Below are 10,224 nucleotides of genomic sequence, written 5' to 3' on the forward strand. Positions count from 1 at the left end.
AATATCAATAATGTAAATAATGAATGAAACTCAAGTAAATCATGTTTCAGGGTTTCGCAGTAACATGGTTTCTGGCTATTTGTCAGAGGGTTTCATCTAACTCTTCAGTACCAGACAAGAAACATTTTGACCTTCAGTTGGTATTGGGTAGAAATGTTTGATCATAAGCTAAACAGTGTATTTCTTAAGGCATTTTATAATAATACAAATTGCTTTAATAATAATAATAATAATAATAATAATATTTATTATTATTATTATTATTATTATTATTGTTATTCTTAATGTGCGAAAACAAGATAATAATAATAATAATAATAATAATAATAATAAAATTTCCTATTGTTTTTATTTCCATGATAAAAATATTTACAAACATTAAAATATCTCCAAAGGTAAGAACTACAAATTTACAAGCAATTAAGTATTTCTCTGTTTTAAAACTTCAAAAAAAAAAAAAGAAAATAATAATAATAATAATAACAAACTTTATTGAGCACTCTTTCATACAAACTTGAATCTTACATGTATCTGGTAAAAATAAATAATAATAATAATGATAATGATAAAACTCAAATTAAATTAAAAATTTAAATGCCGGCGGTGGCGACATTAATCCGGCAATCGTCAAGAGAGTCTCCTATATTCCGGAAAGGTACTCGGGACCCTCTTACGCACGCATGTACTGATCTTAAGAGTTCAAATGAGAGAGCAGTTCAGAGCCAATTAGTGACGTTGTTATAGGGCTCACCGTCCTTCTGTACTAACTTGTCTGCTAAGTGCTTAAGAAATCATTGGCACTCATTTCCCATCCCACCGTTCGTTCCGAAAACCAAGGGTGTAAAGGATCCCATCTCGACCTCAAGCACTCGTTGCTGATATTTCCGCTTTTTCTCCTCTTCTTGGTCTTTAAAGACTTCGGATGTCGGCTTGCTCTGGTTACATTTGGAGTTAACATGCGTGACCCTGACGTCGAAAAATGCTGTAACTCCTCTAGACCAGAAATCTCCCACCTTGATGTCTAAACGTGCCTCTGAGCTGGTAACTGCGCTTCTAAGATGCATCCGTTCGTTGTCAAGAGGTAAGAGGCGTGGCTCCGCCTCCACATTCTTACAAACTTTGGTGATGAATGATGTCAGTAGGTTTCGTACACCATCATGCCTTTGTGCCACAAACCCTCCTTTTTTACAAGAGAGGGCGTGGCCAACATTGAATCTATCCCCACAAACGCACTGGGCTGGTAGGTCGGTGAGAGGCAAGTTGTAACGTAGCCGCAGAGAGTCTCTGAATTCTTGCTTGTTAAGAGCTAGACCTTGATCTTTGAGGGGGATTGCGTTAAGCCAAGAGCTGGCCCCTTTGTCTCTTGCTTGATTGGCCAATCGAAGAAGATCAGGGGAGAGGGTGGAGTCAATGCATTACTTGCATCGATCAACAGTACTCCATCTGACCCCTCCTCATCGAAAATCTGGCTCATGGCGTGTATCGCGGCCTCTGCCCCTGCGCTGTGGCCTGCACAAACTTGTAGGGGCCCCGCGGCATCCTTGATATCCTCTTTAAGGAACACGGACACAGTTTTACCTATTATCCGTCTCAAAACCTCTCCGACACCGATTGGACGAATTCCCGGATCTTTGTCGAGCGGTATAAGCCTGCATGATGTATATGCCTCCAACAAAGACGGGTGGTACGACTTTGTGAGTAGTTGTCTTGTAAATATGGCTAGCTCTTCCCTTAACATTTTCCCTTCGTTCTTAAAATTCTTTGAGCATAAGATCCGTTTGTAAATTTCGGAATCCATTCCTGATGGTCCCGCGGAGCCTTTGGTTCTACTGGCTGACTTAAAAATCATTTCCTCATCTATGAGGTCAAACACACCTGGTGGGATAGAGTTGATCGGGCCATGTAACAGGCTCTCCTCTGCAATCTCAGCGGCTTCTGGATGTTTGTCTTTTAGCCCTTGCAGGACTGCAGGTGATAGATCGAGCAAACCTGATGAACTCTCATTCTCCAAGAGTTTTAAAGCTGCTGACAGTTTTCCTTGCATAACAAGCTTTGCGAAAACCTTAGAAAGATCTTCCACTGTTCTTGCCTTCTTCGAACTCTTAAACTTTCTCTGGATAAATCTCACTTCGCTGAGCAACTGGCTAAGATCTCCTTGCCTCCAGAGTGTTAAACGGCGCTTTAATGCTGCACTATGCTCTTTACTTTTAGAAGTTGCGGAAGGCTTTTGCAGGATCAGGGTTGGAAGTACCATGAAGGCCTTTAAAGCGATTGAGTTCAGGTCGGAATTGACATTGAATTGCCTGATCCAAAAAGCTAGTTCTTCGACGAAACTCTTCCCGGCTCGGCCAGACGGTAGATTAAAGATGTTTCTCCTGTAGTGGACAATTTCATCATAGATAGCATTTATTGAATTGCAGAAGCTTTCGTGGCTGATATCGCCCCATTTTTTGTTCTTAATTTCAGAGGGAAACACCTCGTAGTCGGGCAGGTTTGGCTTTATTTTGTTTTGATCTGGTAATTCGCTGGATGGTCCTGTGGGGGGTTGTTGGTTGCAATCGTGTGACTGGTCGATTAGTAGGCTATGCAAATTCGATTGCGCTGAATTAGCATTTTCAACTTGGCGAAGACTTTGATTTCTTTGTGAGCCATCTTGAATCTTATTTCCTTCGAGTACCAACTCTCTCTTGGCCGGCTCGCTCTCAGACCTGCTGCAGCCATTGGTTGAATCGTTGCATCTAAAAGTATTATTGGCGCTTGCTTTCTCAAGTCTAGCGGCTTGCGTTGTTAAATTGTGGCTTTTAAAACCAAGGTGTGCGTAGCCTTTCGCCTCCCATAACTCAGTCATTCCTTCAATGTAACCTTTCTTTCTTCCACCACTATTAAGAGGCGCATGGTTCGACGAAACCAGACTCTGTGCAGTTTTTTTACATTCGAGGAGGTCCTCATTCATTTGGTCTGTCCATTTCCTTCGAGCCATCATATTTTTTGGGGAGCTATTCCTTACACGTCCACCATGTCCATGTCCATCCAATTATTATTTCATATTATTCTTAATAATTATAATAATAATTATTATTATTATTATTATTATTATTATTATATTGTTATTCTTATTCTTATTATTATTATTTATTATTATTATTGTTATTATTATTAATGTACAGAGTCTGGATAGTTTAAAAAGCTATCCTCTGGTTTGTAAATGGCTATAAGCAGGCTTTGTACATATTCCAGGTACTGACAAATATCAGAATGTTTTGATTGGTTAAAGGGTACAAGGGGCGGGCCAATGATATCAGACTTTTTTTCATTGAAGCAGAGTACCTGAAAAAAATGATTTAGTAAGTAACAAAATAAATTTTGTTTGAATCTTAGAAACTGGCCCTTTTTCAAGGATCTCATTTTTTTAACAAGACGAGCTAATGCAGCCTGTGCACACAGTGAGATTGGGCAATATCTTGCTACATCCGTCTAGATCCCCTGTAATATATTAGACTAAGTGTAGTATTTGTGAGTATTCGTTTCCTGGGAAAAGTGTCTTTGTCAATTGACTGTCGAATTATGAATATAAAAACAAGGAACTTCGCTGTTACAGCTGTTGCATCCTCTTTCAGGATATGCACATGGATCTGAGATTCTGGCTTTAATTGCTCTTGCAGTGTACTTTAACCTTTTTTTCATTGCAATTGGTAGATTATTTGTGTTTTACTTTGAAATTATATGGCAAGTGCAATAGCAAATTAAAACAGGAAAAATACATGATTTTTAAGAGTAAGTCAGGTTTAACATTTTGTAATTTTACAAAAAAAGAACTGAAAACACTTATTATAAATAGTAGTGTTTCTGACAAACAATGTTTTTTGTTTGTTTGTTTTAAGGCTCTGATTCCTTAATACTGTATTTTCCCTTTCAAATTTAATTTGATTTAACAAATTAATGATGGCACCATACTTACCTGTGAGAAATATGTTTGGGAATGGCAGGCCATACCCCTCCCCCAGTGTTGCCATAAAACCGAAAAATTCCTTCAAGGCACAGACCACCAGCACAATAAAATCCCTGCGGAGCTTTTCCAATTCACTCTTGTTTAATAAATACTCGACTAGCTTAGAGTCCTCAACATTGGCCACTTCAGGCTTTGAGTCGTCAAGGTTTACAGAGCTAATTTTTAATCACTGGAAAACTACATTTTGGTTTATTATTCATTCATTTGATCTTGTTTTCATTCGCTTGACTTCATACACATTTAAGAAAACATGATTACATTTTTAATGTGAAGAGTTATAGGACATAATGATGTTATAATTATTTTATTGGATTCTTTGATGTAGACAACGAAAAGGCTAAATTTAAGTGGACCGTCACAAGAGATGTCTACCGGTCAAATAATGGATGATATGGGAGCACAGCTCATTGGATCTATTCCAAAGAATAGCATAGTATTCGACAATCTGGATTTTAAAATCTTAGCTAATATAATCCTGCAAAACCAAAGAAATTCAGACATGCATTGGATTGTGCTATCCTAACCTTTGACGGGGTCAGCCAGAAAGTACAGTGACAAAGTAATAATTATTTGTGTGACACAAGTGCAGTGAGGACTGGGCCAGTTTAGTCCAAGTGCATCATGGGCAGTGATGAATGCTATATAACAGACTGATGTTTATCACGTGGGAGATCAGTCTAGGCCAACACCTCGAGTGGTTATGTTCACTTTTATTTAACATGGCTATTGTTACTGTTTATATTATATTTTTCCCCCAATTATAATGTTATTTTAACTTTTCACCAGGGCCTGCTATTTGATAAAAAATAAAAAGTAAAAACATAAGGATAAAAAAACAAACTACTGTAAGTATAATGATACTCCTGCTTATTAAGTGCTAGTTCAGAGCTGACTCAACATTACCTCTCATTACATTTGACGCAAAACACCTTGGTAATTTTTGCCAATAATAACAATAAATTTACAACATGGAAATTATGATATACAATATGGAAATCAATCGTTCCAAAGTGTTCAAACAACAAGTTTACCCTTTCAGTAGCATTTCCAAAACCAAGCAGGATGCCATTGACTTTTTGAATAGGGCCTAGTTCTTTCCATCAGGTGTTCATAAGAATTACATATGCTCAAGTGCACAAGGGTGGAATTTTCTGTTCTGTAGTATGTTCTTTATTTCAGGTACAGCAATAGTTGTAAGGACATCCAATACATCTGGAGCATGTTGTATCATCTCAGTCATAATACTTTCCCATTTGAAATGTTGTAAGCTCTATGGATGTAAAGAAAATAATAATGAGTATAATTTAAATGTGTAAACAACGTTGAAAGTAACCTTTATTTTATTATTTAAGGGATTACATATTATTATAATGGTACCAATAATTTTGGCTGAAGCCTGTAAAGCACGAATGCCTTTCATCAACTTGTAATGATCATTGGGTCAAATCTGTATATTTGCACCCAGTTGTCCATTTACATGTACTCTGAGTAGCTGTTGTACTGCAAAATTTAAAGTGCTACTCTGATAAAAAAATCACTTCCTTTTGTTGTTTGCTCAACACCTGACTAGCAAAATTTTGACCTTTGATTTTTATCCAAAGGTTGTTTAATTTGAGTGTAAGTTTTGGATTTGGATCTAAGGAAAAATGTCACCATTTACTCACCAGCTTAAGATTTCAGTGTGTAAATGCAGCTTATTATATATGCAAAACACGAGTTTGAAAGTCTGAAAGCCCAAAACTCCCGTGCTGCGTATTTATTCAGCCATGTAGACACACGTTGCTTTCTTAAACTAGTGAGTCTTTGACCTCATTTTCTCCTCGATCCAGCTGTCTCAAGATTTAAAGTTAGTAATGGCAGGTAATTAAATTAAGGAAAATTCCATTTAATAAACTGGTGCCTTTTTGAAATCAGGGCTCAAAAACTTGGGTCAATTAGTGTTTAGTTACGTAAACATAGTTTTGAAGTCCAAAGAAAAAGAAGAATCGCTTTTCTGGTCATAGTAGCAATTTAATTTAAAGTTGAAGTTAAATTATTCCAACCTTGATTGTTTGATTCCCAGTAATTCCTTTTTTTTTATTTTAAACCTTAAAATAATGATTATCATGATGAATAATGATGTTGGGGGACAAACCATAAATAAATCATTTAAGTACCCTCAATTAAACTTTTAACAACAATATCAGTGAGTTGTTAAATTGGCAAAACTGAGGAGCCATCATCGCTCTTCTTGCAAAGCTTCTTGCACTGGTCATTGATATCCTTAAGGATAACTGCCTTCACTGCATCTCTCAAAACCATGTCTTCCATCACAAAGTTCCCATTCTGCTGAGCTGTTGCTCCAGTATTGATCACTATTGACAGTTGCTTGACAGATTCACTGTTTTTATTCAGCAAAATGCTGTCTTTAACCCTAAGGGGGAGGGGGAAAGCAAGGCCAAACCAAAATATAAATGGTTAACTCATACTTTAAATACCATTAATTTTAATGTGGATTATAACAATGGTTGGGCATATGTAAATTATTCATGGTCTTCATCTTCCTTTTGTTGGTTTGAGCAAAATTATGGAAGCTAACAAGCTAAATGACTGACTTTATTCTTCTAAAAGTTATGATAATATTATTGCCAGTAACAGTTACACTGTATTTTGCATATTAATGTCATAGTACCATCAAACAATATATGTTACATTAGAGAATTTCAATATAAATTTAATATTGTTAAAATAAATGAAAATGTTAAACTTCACTCCCTGGTCAATAAGAAAAACAAAACAGAAACTGCATGGCTCATTATTGAACTCAACGCCCTTAATGGCATACGCTGCTGAAAACAACAAAACAACCTTTTGTTTCAAAGAAGTTACAAACTTGTAATTAATACAGTACAAGTAGCTCTACATTCTACATGTATGTAAGAATAAGAGGCTACATGTAGTTCCTGTATTCTTTGTTTGCGGCCGCCATGTTGGGGGATAACCAAGCTTTCAAAATGGCTGCCACCGGGGGGCATTTCCGATGTAAACATTCAGTATTCGAATTATTTTGCAGGTCTGAAGGGGCCTGCGAAAAATAACTATTTGTGGCCTCGACCCATGCCTTGAGAAAAAAATATTTCTCCGAAAACAAAGAGCTGCTGCCGAACGTTCAATATCCAGATATTGTGAAGTACTTGGTATTGCAAACCTCGTGGGCTACAAAAACCCAAATAAAGGCCTACAAATCGATGGACGCATACAATTTCTTTGTTTGAAGGGTGAATACTCGTTGCATACGATCTGTTGATGCCGATAAAGTTGTTGTGTTCGCCAGGGTAAACAGTAAACAGATCAGAGCAAAACAAAGGACTTTTTTTTTTTATGAACCTCAGATAATGCTCTTGTTTTAAAAGTTGATCTTGACACGAGATATCACTTAAGCTTATAGTGCTCACATTTTTGGCGAGTGATATTGCATTTTTCCAGGGATATTAATGTTTTTCCTTTAAAATTAAGACTTATTGTCTACCCTCAACAGGTGAATCACTCACAGAGAGCCCCGGACACACCACTTAGAACATGGTTTCTGGCAGAAAAATGTGGAACTGTTATTGCTGCCCACTGTGATTGCATGGCAGGATTATGTGAAGGGTGTTCCCATGTGGGGGCAGTGCTTTTTGCCGAGGAGGCTGGTGTTAGAATTAGAGATGCTACCACATGCACACAGGAAAAGAACAAATGGCTTCTTCCAAGTCATGTTAGAGAAATCCCCTACTTACCTGTTCATGAATTGATGGTGGAGAAACAGGTTACACCTATGGCTTCTAGATCAAACCCTGGGATCCAAACTACCAGGACAGCTGCTCCACCCTCAGAAGAGCAGAAAAGTATTTTTTACAAGTATTTCTGGCTCTACAGTGAAACCAGCAGTCTTGTCCCTTGTCAATGAGCAGTATACTTGTAAAGAAATTGATAATGTATTGAAGCCCTTGCCCAATAGCTTATTTAAAGAAGAGTGTATTCAGTTGGATTACATAGAATTGCTGCAGCAGTGTCAACAAATATCACTTGAGGTTACACGTGATGAGTGTCAAGCAATAGAAACTTTAACAAGAAAGCAGTCGCAGAATAAAGTTTGGTACCAACAACGGGCAGGTCGTATTACAGCTTCCAATCTGAAGTCTGCTTGCAAAACAAATACAGCTAAGCCTGCTAAGAGTCTTGTGAAATCCATATGCTACCCTGACGCCCATAAGTTTTCAACTCCGTCCACAAGGTGGGGTTCTGAACACGAGGGCAGGGCTTGCAAAGCTTATCAGATTGAAATCAATCAATTCCACGAGTCGTTAATAATTTCTGACAGGGGTCTCAATATTGATCCGAGGTGGCCATACTTAGGAGCTTCTCCTGATGGGATTGTTTACTGCAAATGCTGTGGGAGGGGTGCATGTGAAATAAAATGTCCATATGCATATAGGAATTCCAAAATTGCTGAGGCTGCTGGCCAGAAAAATTTTTGTTTAAAGAAAGACGAGTTTGGTAAAATTTATCTTGACAAAAGTCATGCCTACTACTACCAAGTTCAGGCCCAGATATTTATCTGTGGGGTCGAATATTGTGATTCTGTGGTGTGGACAACAAGAGATCTCTTCGTGCAAGGAATTCTTGCTGACCAAGAGTTTTGGGAAAATGAACTCTCTGCTTCCTCTGAGTTCTTCAGCAAGTGCATTTTACCTGAAATTGTAGGGAAGTACTATACACGCCCAGGGTGTGAAGCTCAAGCCATTCCATCTTCATCAACATCATCTGGTGATGAAGACGAGGAAGGGCCATGGTGCTGTTGTGAACAAGATTTGGAGGGCAGTACATTAATTGCCTGTGACAATGATTTGTGCAAAATAATATGGTACCATATGTCATGTTTGAAGTTGAAAGAAGAGCCTGAGGGAGACTGGATCTGTCCAACTTGTTATAGACAAACTTGACTGGGCAATCATAATTAAAATGTTAAGTTTATTCAATTGTATCACCAACACAAAAAACATTACTTTGGGCTAATTTGTGGGCATGATCAATTGCCATGCATCGTCAATATTTTTTAAATTTACAACAGTGTGACAATTTTTAACTGTCTAAATTCCCATAAGTATTTCCTCCGTATGTCGGTTACAGAAACTAGTTTGCCAGAATTGAGAAACCTATTAATTTTTTCAGTAAAAACTGAAATGGCAATTTAAAAACTTAAACTATCTTGAGTTTCGAAGGAAACGATTCCTTGGTTGTCGTGTGTTTTCCAGAGTTGTTAAAAAATATCGCTACTGTTTGTTTTGGTTTTGTGGTTTTGCGGTTACTAGTCACGTGTGACTGTCTCCCGAATATATTTGAATTTTTAACCCATGCTCAACACAAAATGTCGAGCCGGCTGGCAGAGTCTACTTTCCTCTTCCTGACTTATCTAGGAAGATTGAAAGAGACTCTGCTCGCAGAGTATGGTTTTTTTATTTTATTTTATTTTATTAATTTTTATTGATTTGAAGTTACATACATTTTTCCACAAACAAACATAATTCACATTAACAGACAGACACAATACATCATATATTTACAAACGCACCCCACAATTCCTCTTAACTCCCTTCTGCTTCTAAATATAATGACTAGTACAGCGCAGCAACAACACGAGATTCTATATACATCTAGTTGTTTTTGTACTTGGCCCATTTCATATTGTGAGCTTTTAGTTTATTATTTGATTTTGCGGTCATTGTCTCAAGCTGGTAAATCATTTTAATTTTCGAGTTAAACACTTTAATTGAAGGAAGAGACTTGTTCTGTCGACAAGAATATAAATACTGTTTAGCAATTATTAAAGTATGATTAATAAATAATTCGTCTTCGCATCTTAAAATACCAAACATTATATCTTTATCAGAAAGGTGTTCTATCTTTACCCCTTGATTATCAAACCATTTTATAACCTCAGCCCAGAAATCGTTAGTATAACAACAACAAATGAAAAAATGCTCCAGGGATTCGTTCATTTCACCACAAAGGGAACACGCCAGAGATGGAATAATACCAATTTTGTTTAAAAATGAATTTGTGACAAGACACCTGTTAAGTAATTTGTATTGGAATTCACACGATTTTGTGTCCAAGGAAGTACGAAATGGCACGCTGTAAATCTCTTTCCATTCTAAAACATCATTAACAAAATGGGTATTAAAATTCAGTTG

This window comes from Montipora capricornis, chromosome 4 (assembly GCF_036669925.1).
Source record: "Montipora capricornis isolate CH-2021 chromosome 4, ASM3666992v2, whole genome shotgun sequence".
NCBI classification, from domain to species: Eukaryota; Metazoa; Cnidaria; class Anthozoa; order Scleractinia; family Acroporidae; genus Montipora; species Montipora capricornis.